Genomic DNA, 20,256 nt, shown 5'->3' on the forward strand with positions numbered 1-20,256 from the left:
CAGAATGGGAAAAGATCTTCACCAACCCCACATGTGACAGAGGACTGATATCCAGAATATATAAGGAACTCAAGAAATTAGACATCAAAACGACCAACAGTCCAATTGAGAAATGGGCTTTAGAATTAAACAGAGAATTCTCAACAGAGGAAACCCAAATGGCTGAAAGACATTTAAGGAATTGCTCAACATCCCTAATCATCAGGGAAATGCAAATCAAAACAACTCTGAGATACCACCTTACGCCTGTCATAGTGGCTAAGATCAAAAACACTGAAGACACTTTATGCTGGAGAGGATGTGGAACTAGGGGAACTCTCCTCCACTGCTGGTGGGAATGCAAGCTTGTACAACCACTTTGGAAATCAATATGGCGCTTTCTTAGAAAATTGGGAATCAATCTCCCCCAAGATCCAGCTATACCACTCTTGGGCATATACCCAAGAAATGCTCAATCATATCACAAGAGCACTTGCTCAGCTATGTTCATATCAGCATTGTTTGTAATAGCCAAAACCTGGAAACAACCTAGATGCCCTTCAACTGAAGAATGGATAAATAAATTGTGGCACATATACACAATGGAATACTACTCAGCAGAGAAAAACAATGACATCATACGGTTTGCAGGCAAATGGATGGATCTAGAAAAAAATCATCCTGAGTGAGGTAACCCAGACTCAGAAAGACAAATATGGTATGTACTCACTCATAGGAAGATGCTAGATGTGGAACAAGGATGACTGGACTGCTACTCACATCACCAGTGAGGCTACCTGGAAAACGGGACCCCAAAAAAGACACGGAGAAATGGATGAGATCTACATGAACAACCTGGTCATGAGTGGGAAAAATGAAGGGCGACAGTCGAGGGAAAGAGAGTGGGAGATCCTAGCTGGATCAAGAAAAGAGAGGGAGAACAAGGAATAGGAGACCATGGTAAATGAAGACCACATGAGAAGGGGAGGAAGCAGAGAGCTAGGGAGGCCCACGGAGATCCACAAAGATACCCCCGCAAAAGACTGCTGGCAATGGTCGAGAGATGGCAGGAACTGACCTACTCTGGTGATGGGATGGCCAGACACCCTGATAGTTGTGCCATAAACCCCATCCAAGGACTGAGGAATCTGGATGCAGACATCCACGGCTGGGCCCCTGGTGGAGCACTGGGAGTCTAATTAGTGAGAAAGAAGAGGGTTTATATGAGCGAGAATTGTTGAAGCCAAGGTTGGATAAAGCACAGGGACAAATAACCAAATGAATGGAAGCACAGGATCTATGAACCAAAGGCTGAGGGCCCCAACTGGATCAGGCCCCCTGAATGGGTGAGACAGTCATTTGGCTTGATCTGTTTGGGAGGCAGCTGTGCATTGGTGCCAGGTCCTGGGCTCGTTGCATGAGTTGGCTGTTTGAATCCTGGGACTTATGCAGGGACACTTGGCTCGGTCTGGGAGGCGGGGAATGGACCTGCCTGGACTGAGTCTACCAGGTCGATCCCGGTCCTCGGGGAGACCTTGATCTGGAGGAGGTGGGAATGGGGGGTGGGCTGGGGGAGGGAGAGGGGGGTGAGAGGGGGAGAACAGGGGAATCTGTGGCTATTATGTTGAACTTAATGGTGTTGTAAAATAAAAAAAAAAGCTTCTAGTTTCTGCTCTTCACACCTTATGTATCTTTCTGCTTTTGCCATCATTCCCTGGGATTAAAGATTAAAGGCTTACTTCTTGGGATTAAAGGCTTATGTCATCATGCCTGGCTGTTTCCAATGTGGCCTTAAACTCACAGAGATCCAGAGGGATTTCTACCTCTGGAATGCTAGGATTAAAGGTGTGAGTGCCACCATTTTCTAGCCTTTGTATCTAGTGGCTGTTCTGTCTCTGAGCCCAGATAAGTTTATTAGGGTGCACAATATTTTGGGGAACACAATACCACCACACTGTACTTAATAGGAGATCAACGTTAATCTATTAAACTATCAAGTGTGATGTTTGGCAGTAATATTTAGTTGAGTGTTTTTTAGTAAAATCCCTGTCACCTTAGTTTCAGCCAATATATGTCTACTTGTTTCAAGGCATATTGTACCAGTGTTTGAAATGGCCAGTGTCAGAATCTGGCTGACATGTGCTAATTTTGTCATTCAGCATACATGTGAATATCTGAGTATATTAAGTTATGGTAAATACTCTTCCTTAGCCACACAAAATAAAAAGTATTCATTTTGTGTTCATTTTCATGCCAATCTATATGTCTCTACATAAGAACTCTCTATCCCCATATGTTCCTTTCAATGTTCCTTTTGTTTTAGGAATCTGAGCAATATATCAAGTCATTCAAAGGTGCCATGATTCCATACTATCTCAAACCACACCTTTTTTTGTTTCATGTGAATTGATAAAGGTATATCTGAGTCACTGCCCATTGGGTATATTTCCCTTAGTGCAAACATTCAAGGCTATCCCAGTGTGAGATTGCTATGGAATCACAATACATTTTCACTTTGTTTCTAAAACCAAGCTTAGCCATTAGAGAGATGGCTTGTGGGTTAAGAACTCAGTCTGCTCTTCCAAAGGAACCAGATTCTGTTCCCTGTAACTACAATCACCTGTAACTCCAATTCCGGGGAATCTGATATTCTTTTCTTACCTCTTTAGACAACCACATGCACATGCTATAGATACATATACTTAAGATCATAAAGTACATATAAAATTAAAAGACGTCTTTAAAACCAAGTTTATCGCCAGGAATGGTGGCATACACCTTTAATCCCAGAAGTCCAGAGGCAGAAACAGGTGGATCTCTGGGTTCAAGGACAGCCAGGTCCACAGAGGAAGTTCCAAGACATCTAGGGCTACACAAGAAACCCTGTCTGGAAAACCCAAAATAAATAAATAAAATCAAGCTTATGTATATACTGAGTTAAAGTTACTCATCTAATGTCTGTGTACTTAGCTTAAGATATTCTTCTATTGGGCACAGCTCATATGATTTAACAGTTTATAATGCAAGATTTTAACTTGTGCACACACTGGAAGATTGCTGTGTGTTTATTGTCATGGAAAAATGAGTAAGTGTAGCTTTGTTCCTCATAGTCCCAGATATTCTCTAGTATCTTATCATCATCTTTTCCTCACCCTCCTCTTCTCTTTACCCCAATGTTTTATTGAAGATTTTAAACTTTTACTTGAAAACAAAGCATTTCTAATCCAATACAATTAGTGTTGGTGGCACAGTGGTGATTATAGCTCCCTTCCAATTCAATAAAATTAAGTACTTAAATAATTTACACATAAAGCCAGTCGGTGGTGGCGCACGCCTTTAATCCCAGCACTCGGGAAGCAGAGCCAGGAGGATCTCTGTGAGTTCGAGGCCAGCCTGGGCTACCAAGTGAGTTCCAGGAAAGGCACAAAGCTACACAGAGAAAGCCTGTCTTGAAACCCCCCCAAAAAATTACATATAATTTTTTAAAATATTTTCCACAATAAAATTGATTTATAATAGGGTGAATTATTTTTATGTTACAGTTATTCATAGATTCAACATGTCAGAGAGCAGCAGTCCCGTTTTTAGTACATTTTATTGGAGTGTAGTTTTAGGAGACGCACATGGCTGTTACCAGACTTAATAAGGCAAAAATCTTGGCCCTGACAGGCTAGTAAGCCATGCTTTCCACCCAGGCCTAATAATCCAATTAAAGAAATAAGTAATGCCATAAAGCAGAAAACAGATTGAGTCAATGTGTCTACATTGGGAAGGGAACAGCTAAGTCCAGTGGCCAACATCCCATCCTCTGGTTCACCTTTCAAGATCCTGATATGAGGTTTAGGTTTAAGTAGAGAGACATAGATATTCATACCTTAGCAATGCCAGTCAAGAAATGGTCCAGTCCAAGTCCACCATTGTTTAGGCTCAAATCTCTCCTGCAAGGTGGTCTGACAAGTTGTCAGAACTGTGTGAAATCTCTTTCCAGGTAACAAAAACTCCTTTGACTGACATCACATTTCAGTCTTTTCCTTTTGCCATTATGAGATTCCTGGGAGAAATTCCAATTCACTGGGGTGCCTTGTTTCAGTTGTCTGATAATCAAAGGAAGACACATGAATATTCCTATAGAGTATTATTATGCCTGTCAGCATAGTTACATGGCTGCTTTAGGTTTCTTGAATTGGAACACCAAAGATACAATGGAAGCAGTAGACAGGGACCACATTCAATCCATTTTTAAATCCCCAGAAATTGCATTGTATGTGATAAAATTGGTATTCAGTAAATGTTTGTTAAATTGATGGTTTATAAATGATAGAAAATGTATTTTTGAAAATAATACACTTTTCAACCTAGAGTAAACGAGACTTGAATTAGAAAAGATGTCATCAGGAAAAAGGCAGGCACAGCTGAGAATTAGAATAGAGGAGAGTGTGTAGTTAGTGTCACTGACAGTTCCACCATCTCCAGATGAGTGCAATAGCAATTGGGAAACAAAGCAGTCACACTGATTGACCTAGTACTACAGTTGATTAACCCTGTATCCAGGAAGAGAGACTTTAAGGAGTGAAATGAACACAACTGTAAGCAGAGGGGCACTGATAACTTACCACAATGAACCTTTCTGATCACCTACAGCAACCTGCACAGCATGATAAAATGTAGAACATGGAAGTTACAACAGCTGAGAGATACAGTCTTCAAAGGAGGATAGAGACCAGTGTAGCTAAAGTCTCTCATGAGTCTCCTGGCACGGCAACATCCACATTCACTGTTTAACTTACACTAGCTATGTATTATATAATTCTCTGCACTTTGCTATGACTGACTTCACAAACTGTATGGTTATGCAAAGGCACAACCCCACATACTGCTCCGTGGACACAATATATATTCTCTTTGAAAAATATTTAATGATTTAACTGATCCAGGATAGAAAGACATGGAAATTATAGGAACATGAGATAGGAAAGGAGCCCAGGAATCTAGCTGAAACCACTCTCCAATAGCTAAGCTAGAATTACAACACAATTAACAATGGCTTAAGACCTTTCTCCCTTCCTAGGAATAAGTTTAAGATGATCTAAGAATCTCACCAGAAATGCCATTATAAGGGAAAAACATACACTAAACTCCTTGTACAATATAAATGGCTCATGATGTCACCCTATTTATATTATATTATACATAAAAACATACCATAATATAATTCTATGGCCTCCATTCTCATGTAATTTATCAAGAGATAGAAAAGAAAAACTATATAATGCCTTCACAACAATGTTTGTTGTTGTTTATACCTAGGTTTTAATTTATTTTATGCACATATGTTATGCCTACATATATGTATGTGTACCACATGCATTCAGTGCCCATGGAAGGGAGGATTCAGAATCTGTAGAACTGGAGTTAAAGATGGTGGTGAGCTACTGTATGGATGCTGGGAGCTGATTCTGAAACTTCCGTTAAGAGAAGCAAGTGATATTAACCTCTGAGTCATCTCTCCAGACCCAAATATTTATTTACTTTTTATTGTAGGCATATATGTGTGCACCTGCTTGCCTATATGTGCACCATTTGTACACAGACCAGAAGAGGACATAAGATTTGTATAGAGACCGGAATAGGACATAAGATTCCCCTGGAACTGAAGTTACAGATAATTGTGAGCTGCCCGATGTGGGTACTGGGAACTAAATCCAGGTTCTCTGCCAGGGCAGCAACTGCTCTTAACTACTGAGCCACCTCTCCAGCCCCTTATATTTTATGATGTAACTTGAAAACTGCCCAAGTTGTATGTATAGCTAATGCTAAGACAATTAGTTATGGCTGTGACTTGAAGAGCATATATCTGCACATGGATATTTCTTACTTTCTGAAAATCTCTTCTCAAAATCTACGTATGTCTTATCTTCTTCTTGATTCCCCTATTTCCCCCAGTCTCAGTGCTCAAAGACTAAACTATTTTAAATCAGATCTCCAACTCTGAATCAAACTCAAAAAGTCTTAAACTCTTCTGTTTGTCATGAATCCTTGTTTTCCTTGTTTTAAGTTCCTAAAAAGATTAAGAGAACTTCTTGGGCTGCTGAGGTTGACAATGTGTAACCATGTCTCTGTTACTTCACTGCTGACAGGAGATACAGTGAAAATATATGAACTCAATGCATGTAGCATTCAATATCCAAGTATTAAATGGTATATTCTAGGAAGTACATGTCAGATGAATAGAGTGAAGATGCTGGAAAAGATGGTTTCTTTATTAACTTAGCTTCAGTTTGATTTCTCTAGTAAATCCAGTTGATAAGGGACAGCACAAAACTATTCGAATCACGAGGCACCCTTTTGTTGCAATGGCTACCTCTGAATCTAGATTTCCCTGCTCATTTTTGCTTCTGCTGGAACTGAACTCCTTTTTCTTTTCAGTCACATTCTGGAACATGCCAGTCTAAATGGTTTAAAGTCATAGCAAAGGACAAGTTTCCTGCCCAGGTATTTATCAAATTCTGAAGCTATTCATTCAAAAAAGAGAAAGACTATATTATTTAATATCCACATGCAAAATACATTTCATATAAATCAAATATCCTTATAATTGAAAAGGAATTTAATGACTGAGAAGTATTAATACAAGCAGTGTAAATGTCATTAATACATTCTGCTCGACATATTAATACTTGGAATTACCTGTTAGTGTTATAATTTCCTTATATTCATTATGTTTGGTAAAACTATGTGCATTTATTTGGCCAAAAAACATGAAATGTAAACAAAATATGTCATTTCTGCTGTAGAGTTTAGAGGTAATAAATAATTTTAATATCTTTGTTTGCAGTCTGTCATAAGTCTAGATGTTAATTGGATAATTCTTGCTGTCTGAATGCTGAGAAAGAGATCTTTTAGTTTACCATGTCATATAGCATGAGAAAAACCCCACTGCATTCTACATGTGATTAATAGCATTGTCCATAGACAGGTAAACAGCTACATATAGGATAGATAGATAGATAGATAGATAGATAGATAGATAGATAGATAGATAGATAGAAGCAGAGAAGACAGATAGATAGAATTGATATCATAATTATCACCACTCTTTTGTGCCTATCTCCTGTTTACTATTATTTCCAAGAATTTAACTTTTAAATGATGAGGAAATAACACAGATTTCATGTGAGATATTTCAAATTTGGTCCAAGCAATAACTCTGTGGGTAGTAGAAGGAAAAAAGGAGGGTGACAATTTTCATACTCTTCAATCACAGTCTATAAAACAATTCTATTTGTGTATATACTGGTGCTTTGTCAGTCATTACAAAAAGACAAGCCTGAAAATGAAAAACAAACAATACTGCAATAAGACTAGAGTGTCACAAATGGTAGAATTAGGCTCAGCATTTTAGTTGTTCTTCTTCACTACTATGCACTGAAATTTCTCTTCAGCACTGAGAGTTATCTTGAGCTTTTCTGCAGGAACAGTACTATGACATGAAAGCATTCAGTTCGTCATTGCTAAATCCTGTTCCTGCTTTCTGAAGAGCATCATTATGCTACATCCATATAAATAAAATCAAAAGATTAAATAGTCATTGTATCATACCATAACCGCATTGTTATGATATTCTAACTGCCTTCTAAGTGCCACAATCTCAATTTGTCCAAACTAAATTAATCCTTTTCCCCCTAAACCTGCCCTCCTTTATAACTGAAAGACATCAGCATCTCCCAAATTGGTAATTATTTTTATTGTGTTTCTACTTGCTCGGCTCACCATTATTCTAATCAATCAGGAAGCTATGTTAATTAAAATCCTTAAATATCTCTTGAATTTATCTTCTTATGCTCACTGCTGACATTGCAGTTCAGATAACAGCCATGCCTTGCTAAGATATTTGCAGAATTCTTTAAGAGCCCAGGCTTGTTCACATTCTCCACACAGTTCTGAAACAAGGAGGAAGCTGAAACACTCATCCTTTCAAGTTTACTTAGTTACATGAATTACATAATCTAGTACACCCCCCTTTTCTTTCTAGATCTATTTCTTTTGCCTCTTGTACCCTTGCCACCCAGTCTCCCACACACATCTGTAATCCTAACTCTACTTTAGTGTACAGCACAATCATATTATCCCTGGGAAAACTTCTTTGATATACTTAGGTTGTCTTGTGAGGTGCTTACATTATAGGCGCTCAAGTCTTTCCCTTTCAACACAGAATTTTCAAGAGGAACTAAAGGGAATATTTATTTTCCTCTGTGTCACCAACAAATTTCCTAGTTAACAGTAGGCACTTAGAAAATGTTCACCCAATACATGGAAAAATCTTATTTAACTTTCATAAATATCAGATCCAGCTTCAAATATTGAATTAGCTGCAACGTGGTGAAATTGACTTAAACATTAATGATTATTTATGTTTAAATGGCAAAATTTAGGTGCAAAATACTTTTAACTTTATTTTTTGGTTGAATAGCATAAAAGGAGAATGACATCAATTAATATTTGTTTAATTGCTTGCTAAAATAATATGTATCATTTCATCATAACACAATGGGAACTGAAGCAGAAGTTGAGTAAAGTGTAGGCCCTTCAGGTGGTCTGCCAAGTGACACACTGAAAATCTAAAATCTAAGATAAAACCTCACATTGTGAGTTTCAGATGAATGCTTAGCTCCCAAGTCTAGTAGCTTTCAAGAGAGAAGACTACATTCTGCTAAATTAATAAATTTATAAATAAATATAATTTATAACAAACCTACATATCTTCACTAAGAAATTTCTGTAGACTGAAATGTTCCACTTTTGCCTTTTATTTATTATTTTGTTTATTTTATAATATAATATTTTTAGTTCTTTGAGAACTTCATGCATGTGTACAATGCATTTTCCTTGCAGATCTATCATCCCACTACCAATTTTACAATCATCATTTTTCATAACTTCACCCCAGATCAGGTGTGGGGCCATCCACTAGAGCATTGTCTATTTACAAGGGACCACACACTAAAATCAGAGTAGCCCTCCCCCAACATTATCAACTGTCAACATATCTTCAGCTAAGAATGGGAACTCCTGAGCACCTCATGAATTCATACAGCACTTTTTAAATTGAAAAGTGAGCCAATAAATAAGAAATTTCACCTAATTTGGGAAACTTCACTTTAAAGATCAAAGCATCAGTATACGAAACCCCCCAACTCAGTGTTGAATATTTAACCCCTAACTGATGTGCCACTTAATTGTTCACTCAGGTTGAAACACATGAAATGGCTGTATCTACACAGATTGACTCTTCTTTGGGGCCGGCATGTAAGAGAAATCAAACAACTTGACCCATTTCACATGAAAATAATTAAACTCAGGGGTAGTGGAAAAAAATGCCAAATTACCTAGAGCACCAAAAGCTGTTGAAAAGAAGACCCATTATACAATACAGGACACTCAGAATCTCACTCCAATAATCACCTGAGACAAGCCCCTTTTCTAAAGCATCTTAGGCATGAGCCAGTCACAAGAGCCTATTCTTTGTGATTCTATTTTGCTGCCTTCACGTCATCCAGTGCTGGGGCCAGGGATTTAAGGAGGGGGAACTTTATGCTTCTTATCTAGCTCCCCCAAGTTTATAAACAATTCAAAGGCATATAAAGCTTCAATCAGTATGCACATAACATCTAGTTACTCAGAACAACAAAGATGAAAATATTTAATTTTCTTGATCTTATTTATTCCACTTTGAAGGGAATGAATTACATTTAAGACAGAAGATTTTTAAAATGAACCAATGTGTTTACATGATTTTATTAGTTCCACTGTGCATGTGTTTTAATCTTATAACAAGGGAATGAAGGATAAAATGGTTTTACTTAAATGACATTGGTATTGAGATCCAAATATGTTAGATATTTTTGCCATGCTACATGACTAATGCCTAGCAAAACTTGGATTTCAACTTGAGATACCTATTTTTCGTGTTTGAACCCTTTACTACAAAACCTCCTTATTTTCAGTTACACATTCAGATAAAAACAGAAATGTGAATCTAGAAATTTATGTATATGTGACTGAATATAAATGTGGATGCAAATGCTGATATAAATGAATATAGCTATATGATACAACCTCTATTTTAAATATGATACGTGGAGTGAATATATGGTATGTCAATTTTGAAATGTGCTCTTTCATTTTCATTTCTTTGAAAACTTTCCTCTTTCAGTATCTTGCATCACTAACCAGGTTTCTTCCTGTCTTGTCTTGAACTATTTTCTGCACGGGATAATTGCTTCTTGTACCATGAGCAACCAACACTTCCCTGAAATAACTGAAAAGACCCAAGGGACAGATTTATAGTCAGAGGCCTTTGGTGTTAAAATACACTTGGGATTTCAACTGAGGTTGAACATTAGAGCCCTAGGGAGTGGATATGCCTTATCAGTTTTCTTTGCTTTTCTTTTCTGCTTATTTTTAATAAGTGGCAGGGGATTCCATAAGTATGTACCCAGAGCAAATTCAAAAATATTGCAAAAGGAAAGAATATTCTTAGCATCATATTTCCATTGTTAAATTATTGTTAAAATGCTAGTTGAAATTGCCAAGGGCAACATACATACCTATAATACAAAGACTGCAAAATCAGGTATGTGTAATTTTAGAATAATGGAGGATTCCTGTATATATTAGAATGATATCTTTTGGAGATATGTTATAGGAGCATTAAAAATAAGCTGTAGCCACAAAAGTCAGATTAATTATCAGTTACAGGAGAAATAATAATTATAACAGTTAGTTGGCATGAGAAGATTGGCCCTTTGTAGGAAAGACGCAACTCAGTCTACATGAAATCACATTCTCTGTCTTGATCATTGGAAACAAAATAGAAAAAAAATTAAAAAGGAAGGTTTACTCAAAAGAAAAGGTATTAAAAGATTCCAATGATGCAAGTTAAATCATATTAGAAAATATTCTCAGTGGACATTGTTACATTACCCTACCTGATGGTCTTTAAAATTAAGGCAAAAGAATACCTGCTGAGACTTGTAATACTTATGCAGAAAATTCTGTTCTAGATATGGACAGATTACATTTTGATAAACTCATGTGAATAAAAACTTAAAAGTGTTCTCCATCTACATTAGCTTAGGTGATACAAATGAGAGTCAGGCTCATATATGTAATTATTTCAAAAATGACCTTACTTGATAAAAGAGTGAAATAGCAACATTGCCAAGTCTACAAAAGTAATTTCTGAGTCAACTTGGAAAACAGAGATAAAACAACACGTTACAAAGAAAATGCTAAAAAGTAAAATTAGGAAGATACTTCTGATTGTAAGCTCAGTGATTATATATCTGTAAAACTATTGTTTCTGCTGAACTAGTTCAACCAGTATAATGAACAAAGAAGAAATATGTTCAAAATTAATTTTCTTGCATTTGGAGAAAAATAATAACATTTCTAAGACTATTTCTACTTGGAGGATTAATTTTTTTTTTTGCCAGAGAATTGAACAACTAGACGCACTTGCTATCTAATTATCCCCTGCTTTTCATTAGGGAGAGAAAGACGGGGATGAGGAATACAAAAAGGTGTGGAGACATATAATGTACATATCTAAGCTGGTTTCAGTTTCCATATCAAGTGAAGATAAAGAGAACAGTACCATGTACAAATCAATGAACTAACAATGTGGAAATCTAAGGCCAGAATATTTACTTACAATATAAATTAGCACAGGTTTTCTAACCTTATTGTCTTCATCTAATAGACTTGAAAATTTTAGGCAAGGATTTTGGAAAACAGGACTGGTTAATAAAACCAGTGCTAACTTAACATGTTTTAATGGAATGAAGGGAATTTTATTTCTTTTTATACTGTAATATTTCCAAAATAATAGTGACTTTGCAGTTCAATTCATTCACATTCCTACCATCTGATGAATGTCTATTGATGTTGAGTAAATCCATATAGAGGAGAATAATGCTAGGCAGGATCCTTCTTTACCTTTGAGGGAGTTGAGCAGGCATCAGGGTCAGAAGTACAGAACAAATGGAACACAAGCAATCAGTAGTCCTACTTCACTGTAAAGTCTATACATAGTAACAGAGACCAGTGTGGCAATCTATATTCAAGAGTGCAATAGTAGCACTTGCATGTTGGGGATAAACATCAGCAGTCTAATTGAATTTAAGGCTCACTTAATAGGAGATAATTCATGCCTGGTGCTGCACCCATAGCTGGTGAGGTCATGGAACCCTAGAAAGAACTAGTCAAATGTACAGAACAACTGACCATGGAACGCCCAGCCCCAACTGATACATTTGCAACACAGCCCTACACCTAAAACCCAGAGGATATTACAGAAGATCAGGCAGAATGAGTATAAAATCCATAGGACCAAGATATATGCTGTGAGATAGTAGTTTCTGTTTTATAGCAGGAAAGCTGTATCCATGAAATGTAAAAAATATGTTTTTCTACACAAGACCTGAACAATGAGATCACCAGCTGACATGTCAATGTAGATGGGGAAAATCCCATATGGCTCTACCCCTACATGAAGAGCTATAGTCATTTAATGGTTGCTGAGAAAAGAATTAGTTGTCTAGGAAAGGCCTCTTTCCAATTCCAAGTAGTCAGTCCTAAACACATATACATGCAAGCAACACTATATGGACTCAGAAGGCTGTATTTATTTATACATTAATAATAAATACAGCATATGTGTATGTATTATATATATATATATATATATATATATATATATATATATATATACATAACCATATATCTGTGTGTGTTTTTTTAGTTGTTGGAAAATTTACAAATGAAAAATTCTCTATAGACAAAGGAAAGTAGAATTATATTAGAAGAAGAAGATGCTGTCTCACATTGTATGAGAAGCATTTTTGAAGGACTGACATTTCAGACAAAATGTAAAATACGATATTACTTGAAATACAGGGATTTCTGGTGTAGGTGCACAGCAGAACAGGAGGTTAGATGGACCACTATAATGCAACAAGGCCAGTGAGCTAGAGCAACATGAACAGAGGATAGTTGGAGATGATCATAAAGAGGTGAAACCTGGCGAGATAAAAATGAATAAGGTATTATAAACAGTTCTTGGTGCTGTAGTCAAAGTGCTACAGGAGAACTAAAATGGGGTAGCTAAAGTAGCAAATTTTCCTATTTTCCAGGAGAAAGGTCTGATAATGAATGCCACTTGCTGTTTTACAATGAATGTGCAGAACTTCTAGTTAAATGAAATTTTGGGTGGTAGAATTTCAAATATTTTCATTTACGGTATTAGACTTGAAAAAAGAAGCACAGAATTTGTCTTGATTTTTAATTCCTCTTGATTACACATAGTCATTCTCAACATGAAGCACCTTTGCCCACCAGCCTGCAGATATTTGGCAGTATTGGTTGTTACTACAGGGGAATGAGGCTTTACTAGTTACCTAGTCATTAAATGTATCTACTGTATTTTAGTGTGCTCCATAATTATCCACCAACTAATCTATCTAACAAAGCTTGTTCTTGCAGGTGTTTTATAAGAATATTTATTGAAGTTTACTTTATGGGATCTCTCAATATAACACCTATGAGGTGCCTAAGTGATATATAAACTAAACAGTCATTACACTTAGGAAGTAATGAGATACTTTATCTCTGTTTAACATGATAGTCTAACTGGCATTTGGTAAATGTCTTAAGGGATTTTAACACATTTGGAGGTAACTATGTAAACAAAGGTGAGGTATTATTTTTAATTATTTTTATTGTAGAAATCAAAATTAAATTTTGGGGCTGGAATGTTGACTCAACTGGTGGAGGCACTTGCTACCGAGCTAGATTCCCTGAGTTCCATTCCTGGAATTCACATAGTGGAAATCAAGGACCAATGCCCACAAATGGTTTTCTGGCCTCCACATGTATACCATGGCACACATATTTTTCCCACCTCTCATACACATAGAAAATAAATAAAAATGTGCTGAAAAGTTTAAATACATTCTTACTTCCATGTCATATCCTGCCTTAAAAATTCAATACAGATCATTTCAATTGTTATTGTTATACACACATGCGCACAAGCGTGCGTGTGCGCGCGCACACACACACACACACACACACACACACACACACACACACACATGCACACTCTGTTAGGAATGAGTCAAATCTTCAAAGGAAGTAATGCATTTAGCTAAGCAATAGTAAACTGGTAAACTTAGTTAGAAATGGTGAATTCCTGGTTTAAATGGGTACAAAGGGACAATGGGTGTCCAAATAGGTACAAAGGCCCTGAGATGTGAGTTATCTGATGTAATTTAGACACAGATAGCAGCTCCTGAGACTTCAGCAGAATAACTGAGAGAGACACTATTAGCTAAAGAATTTAGGTCGGTTAAGGGGGAAAAGGAATATTTGTGCTGTAGAGACCCTAATTAGGGCTATGATTTTTATTATTAGTGATATCTAAAACATTAATTTTGTCAACTAAGTAGCATTCCACATTGGGAAGACAAAAGAGGAAAATTGAAAGTATAAAATATTTAGCTTCTTCAGGCCTTGACACCAATGCTTGTTGTAAGAATTTATGCCAAATGCTTGATGAAATTTTGGATTTAGAAAGTTCTTTTCTCTCTGCTTTAGCAGTAATATCCTCTTCTGCCTATAATTGTATGATGATTAATTTTAAAAAAAATAGGAGGAACTATAAATCTCCTAGATTCTCTAGAACATAGTGTTTGCTTGCATATATTTTTTTATTCCCTGGAAAACAACAAGAAACAAAACAGTAGAATAATATTTTTGGGTGGTATAATTAATAAATCAAAGAGAAATATTATTTTGTCAAACAAGAAAGAAACTAAAGGAAACTGCTGCAGCAACAGCAATAACAACTGTGGCCTAGAGGCCCTTTTACATTGTAAAGCAACTCTTGTTAACATAATTAAAATAAAGGGACCTTTATTGGCCTAAAAGAAATTCCAAGGGATAAAATTGTAAGAACACATGAATTTGTACTGGATGTACTTCACAGAATGGTGCCTGAAGGCATATGCAGAGAACTGATGGTATTTTAAGTATTGTGAAGGAGACTTAATATACAGACAGCAGAGCCAAAGTTTGATGAGTAACATAAAATGTTATTTTTTATATTTCTAATTGTTTCTTTAAAATGAAGTATTTTAACTATATATGTAGCAGTGCTTATGATAGTCATTAGTTGTTATATTTACACAATTCATAAGTTTTTTCTAAGCTTATAGTATTCTACAACCAATTAAACTTTTTCATAAATGGATATCATTTACACTTAATGGCCATAGTGCCCAAGCTGTACTTTCCTGATGAATATTGTAGAGTATAGTTTGTTGAATGTTATGTCTCAAGAAAAGCATATTGAAATCTTTCTGTGTCCTACATAACTGGCACACATTGCCCGTGTCATGGAAAATGCAGTGATTACTACAGTTAAGACTTTTCTCATTCAGATGGGCTTAATGTGGTCAATTGTCAGTTTTCTCTTGAAATAACAGGGTTAATATTTGGGAAAAATATTTCTTGAAAAAGAAAACTGCAGAAGTTGCTGTCACATCAAAAATCAACTTAGACACTATTAAAATTATATTTAACAGAGTTGCCATATCCAACCTTCTATTTTTCTGTTGTCTATACACAGATGTGGATCTAAAGGAGGAAATGTGTGACTTTCATCTTGTCTTGATTATTTTACGTTGATTACAAATTATATAGATGGGAGGAATGTGAAGTAGAGTGTAATGAAAGCCAAGAAAAGAAGGCCATAGCAGTTCAATCCCACAGTTAAGCAATTTTGGAATTAGGAAGATGTGTACAAATTAGACCTCCTCAATTTATTAAATATGTGAACTCTGACAATTTATTTGACCTTATTATCTGTTTCCTGACCCTAGAGGGATTCCATTATTAATACATCTATATTACTAGGTCATTATGAAAATAAGGCAAGAATGTAAAGTCCTTCTCATGCTTTTTTAAATGTAGCATTGATTCAAGTATGATAGTTGATCTATTACATTTATACCTTTCTTCATAACATGTACTCATTAAAATTTTGGCAGCTGTGAGGTTATTCTTACTATCTCCATATCATGACAAAATATAGGCTAGTGATACAGTTTAGGTTTAGAATCATTCTGTAGCATGTCTGAAACTCACAGAATTGGTCATAGCATGTCACATGCCCAATCGATCCACAAAATTTTTAAAAAAGAAGAGAAAATGAAATAATTTACAAGTGTCAATTCTCAATTTTGGCAAAAAGTTTCACTCACTTCCCATTTGACCCAGTTCTTCCCAATAACAATGTGCATGATTAGGCAAAGGAAAACATTTGAGGAAATGTTTCATCCACTGTAGTGCTGGAAGATGAAACTTCAGGTGGAATAGAATGGAGCTATAAGACTGAAGTAATTCTTTTCAAAACAAGATATTTCCTTAATACCTAGAAATATTATATACTTAGAGCATATCTTGTAAAGAAACTCAATCATAAACTTATGATTATGGGGAAGGAATTTTGTCTATAGATGACGTATTCCTGCTTTTTATTAGCTCCAGCATTTTACTGACATAGAGTATAAAGTGTAGACTTGTCCAAAACTTTGCTAATTAAAATTTACTTTTGCTTAAGTACCCAAGACCCACATTTCTCATGAGTGAAAATACTTCTGAGAAACAAAATCCAAAAGAGTATATTCTAGATTTCCATTTTCAAGAGAGGGGAAGCAGGTGCCTTTAACAGTATCTATTACACAAGCACATGCTTATTAGGAGAGTCTAGGGTGAGTCACAATATTCTTGTCAGAACAAAGGCAGGCTCAGCGACTCGTGGGCAAAGTATAGAGGTTTGCCGGGGATAGTTCAATAGTGGAGGATTCAGACATATTATGGCCTTCCTACCTCCTAATTCTAATGACCCTGGGCCTTCTCTTAGTCTCTGGGATTTTTTTAACCACCACTAATATACTCCCTTACGTTTTTTTCAGAATTGGGACCTCCATGACATTTCTTGGCCACGTTGGCCAGAGAACTCTAGGCCAAGGTCTTTGCACGATGTGGCTTAGAAATGCAAGGTCACAAATCCACAAGGATGAAAGACTTCATAGTGTAAAAGTCTATGTCATGAAGGAAGATGAATCATAGAAACATATATGCTCAGGACAAATTTCAAACAAATAAATCAAATGACTCCAGGGCATATGCCTGCTTGTTCAGCCAGAAACAGATGAGTCACTGCTATTAGAGTGCACAATATATCTTGATGTGCCACAGAGGAAAACATGAAGAGATTTAAATATTTGGACTGAACTTAATAACCATACTATGGCAATGTATTTCCAAGACCCAGAAGTTTGTCAATATATCTGGGAAGATATCTGTCTAGTTCAAGGTAAAGATCCAAGTGTAGGAATAACACAAGAACTTACAGATTTTTTTTATACAGTTTTTAAGATCTGCTCCAGATCCAGAATCTGTTGAAGGTACCAAACTGCAAACTCCATAGTATACTTCAAGACATTGCAGATTTATTTAGTGATGTTTATGAATTGCCAAGCAACAAGGAACGGCTGAATCTGCTCTTGGAAAAATCAAGACTATATTAAAAAATTACTACAACTCTTCCAAACTTGTGAAGGCCAGCAGAACATGGAAGGCTTACATTTTTTATAGATAATTTTTAAAGGAATCTTCTCTCTCAACAATGCACATTTGTTCAAGATCATGTTTTCTGATGAATGTATCGTAGATATTGTAGGATACAGCAAGTATGACCCTAGTTTGAATCAGCCATATTGGCACAGGGGATTCTTGACTGAAAATGCAAAATTCAAGGAATTTATGGCAATAACACACTACAAACATAGGCAAAAATACACCAGACCTACATAATGCAATATATTCATGACATTCTATTACCTGCATCATCCATGTCACCTAAGAATTGTCTCTCTTATCTTACAACTTTTATTTTTTCCACAAAATTGAAATAGTTACCATGCTGCAACAAGATGAAATGTTTTTGCTCGAAGTTTTTGGTCAGTAAAAGATAACACTGTAGGTGATGACAGACAGTATAAATTGTTATTTTTCCTTAAGTAATCCTGTGAATTTCTTAAGACCTTAAATACTGCAAAGAAAGATACATTATTGAAAACAATGATCAACTTTGGAATCATGAGTGCTCTGAAAGTTTCAGTACATATGCAAGACTCTGAAGTAAAATTAGCAGCTGAAGAAATATTTACTTATCTAGCAGACTATAATCCATGAATAGTTTGAGTTTATGCAATGGAAGAATCTCAGGACATTGAAAATGATGATGACATTCTAATCAATATAAAGATCAAACATGTAATCTGTGATCCTAATCCTGAATCTTCATGTTTTAAGTTTGACAGCAGTTCTCTGCATTCTTCTTGATTCAGAAAACATGTGTGTAACAGCTAATTGATGTGAAAGAATGGAATTTATGAATTTCTTCTATATACACTGCATGAATAACTTGGTAGCACCAATTTTGTCTATCACAGGACAAAATGATAGTGATGATAACAGGGCCAAAATCTGTCCTGATAATTACCAAATTGAACACTTACTTTAGAATTACTCAGCTTTTGTGTAAATCACCACACAACTTACATTAAAGATTATACTTGGAGTAACAACTTGCTCAGCAGGGTCCTGGTGCTGATAAATTCAAAGCACACTTTTCTGGTTTTATGTGCTCTCAAGTTTATGAGACAGATGATTGGCCTCAACAATGAAGTTTATAATCTTTACATAGTGAGGTAAAATCTTTTTGAGCCTGTTATAAATGCTTTCTGCATAATGGAAATAGGTATAATTTGTTAAAATCAGCTATTATTGAGCTATTTGAATTCATAAGAGCAGAAAACATCAAGTCTCTTATTGCACACATTGTGGAAAATTATTTTGTGGATGTTGAATCAATTGAGTATGTCCAGGCATTTCAAGTGTTGAAGATTAAATTTGAAGAAGAGAAGGTAAAAGAAGATGGAATTTACATAATATAACAAATATAATATACCAGAAAATATGCTTCAGATGTATGAATACTGCGGAGGTAAAAGTCAAGGAGAAAAATACCAAAGCAATTCCACCAAAGGTAAGGAACTTTCCAAATCGTTATGATATGTTTATGAAAATTAAAGAGACAAATGGAAATGAAGTAGAACAGCCAGAAAGAAACTCATCTGAAGCATGTGACTGTTCTTCATCTCATTCTGAAGCTTCTGCTGGTAGAATGAGTAGGCCACACTGCAGTAGCATGGTTCTTTTAGTGGACTACCCAGATGATGATGATGATGATGATGACGACAACGACGACGACAGCAATGATGATCATCATGACAATGATGAAGAGGAAGAAGATGCAGCTCCCAATATAAGACATAATCTTGGTTCATAAAATCGGATGAGGCCCTCAAATTTTGATTCAAATAAAATTCTATAAATATCACAAACTGAAAAATCTAATTAAAAATACTTTCTCTTATGGACTTTTAAATATTGTAGAATAAGTAGCACATATAATGAATAAAAGCTTCAGTTTTATATAAAGGAAATCCTCCACAATAGAGATGCATAGTATAAAATAACCAGGCCCTGAGTGACAACTTCTTATCAAGAACATCTTATTTTGGCAGCATGGTTTGGGATGAGGAACCAGTTTGATAAAGTAATACAATTTTCACTCAGGTCTTTATATTACAAACAACTACAAAAGTTTTATTACAAAGCCTACTTTCAAAAAGGTCTAGCAATGGCATTTTTCCATAAATTGAAGAGGTTTGAAAGAATCTTTTGTATGTATAGAAGGAAATGTCAATATTAAAGTAAAAATAAAGTGAGACATTTAAATATTTCAGTGAAGATTTATCAGAACATCACCATTATATATAATAAGAATGAAACAGCATTCAGCACAATTAAGTGCATATGTTCATGAATAAAATGTTAAGCTGGATCCTAACTGAACTGTTGTTAATGTACTTCTTTTTAGATGAGAAATATCAAGTATCAGTATCAATACAGTACTATTCCTAGTGTGCATTCTCTAGTTCCTCCATGGAATAAAACAGGATGCACCAAATATCCAGATTGTTAATATTTCTTCATTCATTAGTGAAGTTTTGTCCATTTCCCCCAGAGTAGGAGATACATATTAGTATGAACACATTTCTTTTTGGTTGCTGAAACAAGGTA

The 20,256-nt window shown here is 35.7% G+C and overlaps 1 pseudogene; it reads left to right on the forward strand.

Moving 5' to 3' along the window:
- Positions 1 to 17,082: 17,082 nt before the first annotated feature.
- On the forward strand, positions 17,083 to 19,459 carry LOC114704138 (annotated as a pseudogene).
- Positions 19,460 to 20,256: the final 797 nt, after the last annotated feature.

The sequence above is a fragment of the Peromyscus leucopus genome, chromosome X, assembly GCF_004664715.2.
Source record: "Peromyscus leucopus breed LL Stock chromosome X, UCI_PerLeu_2.1, whole genome shotgun sequence".
In the NCBI taxonomy this organism is placed as follows: Eukaryota; Metazoa; Chordata; class Mammalia; order Rodentia; family Cricetidae; genus Peromyscus; species Peromyscus leucopus.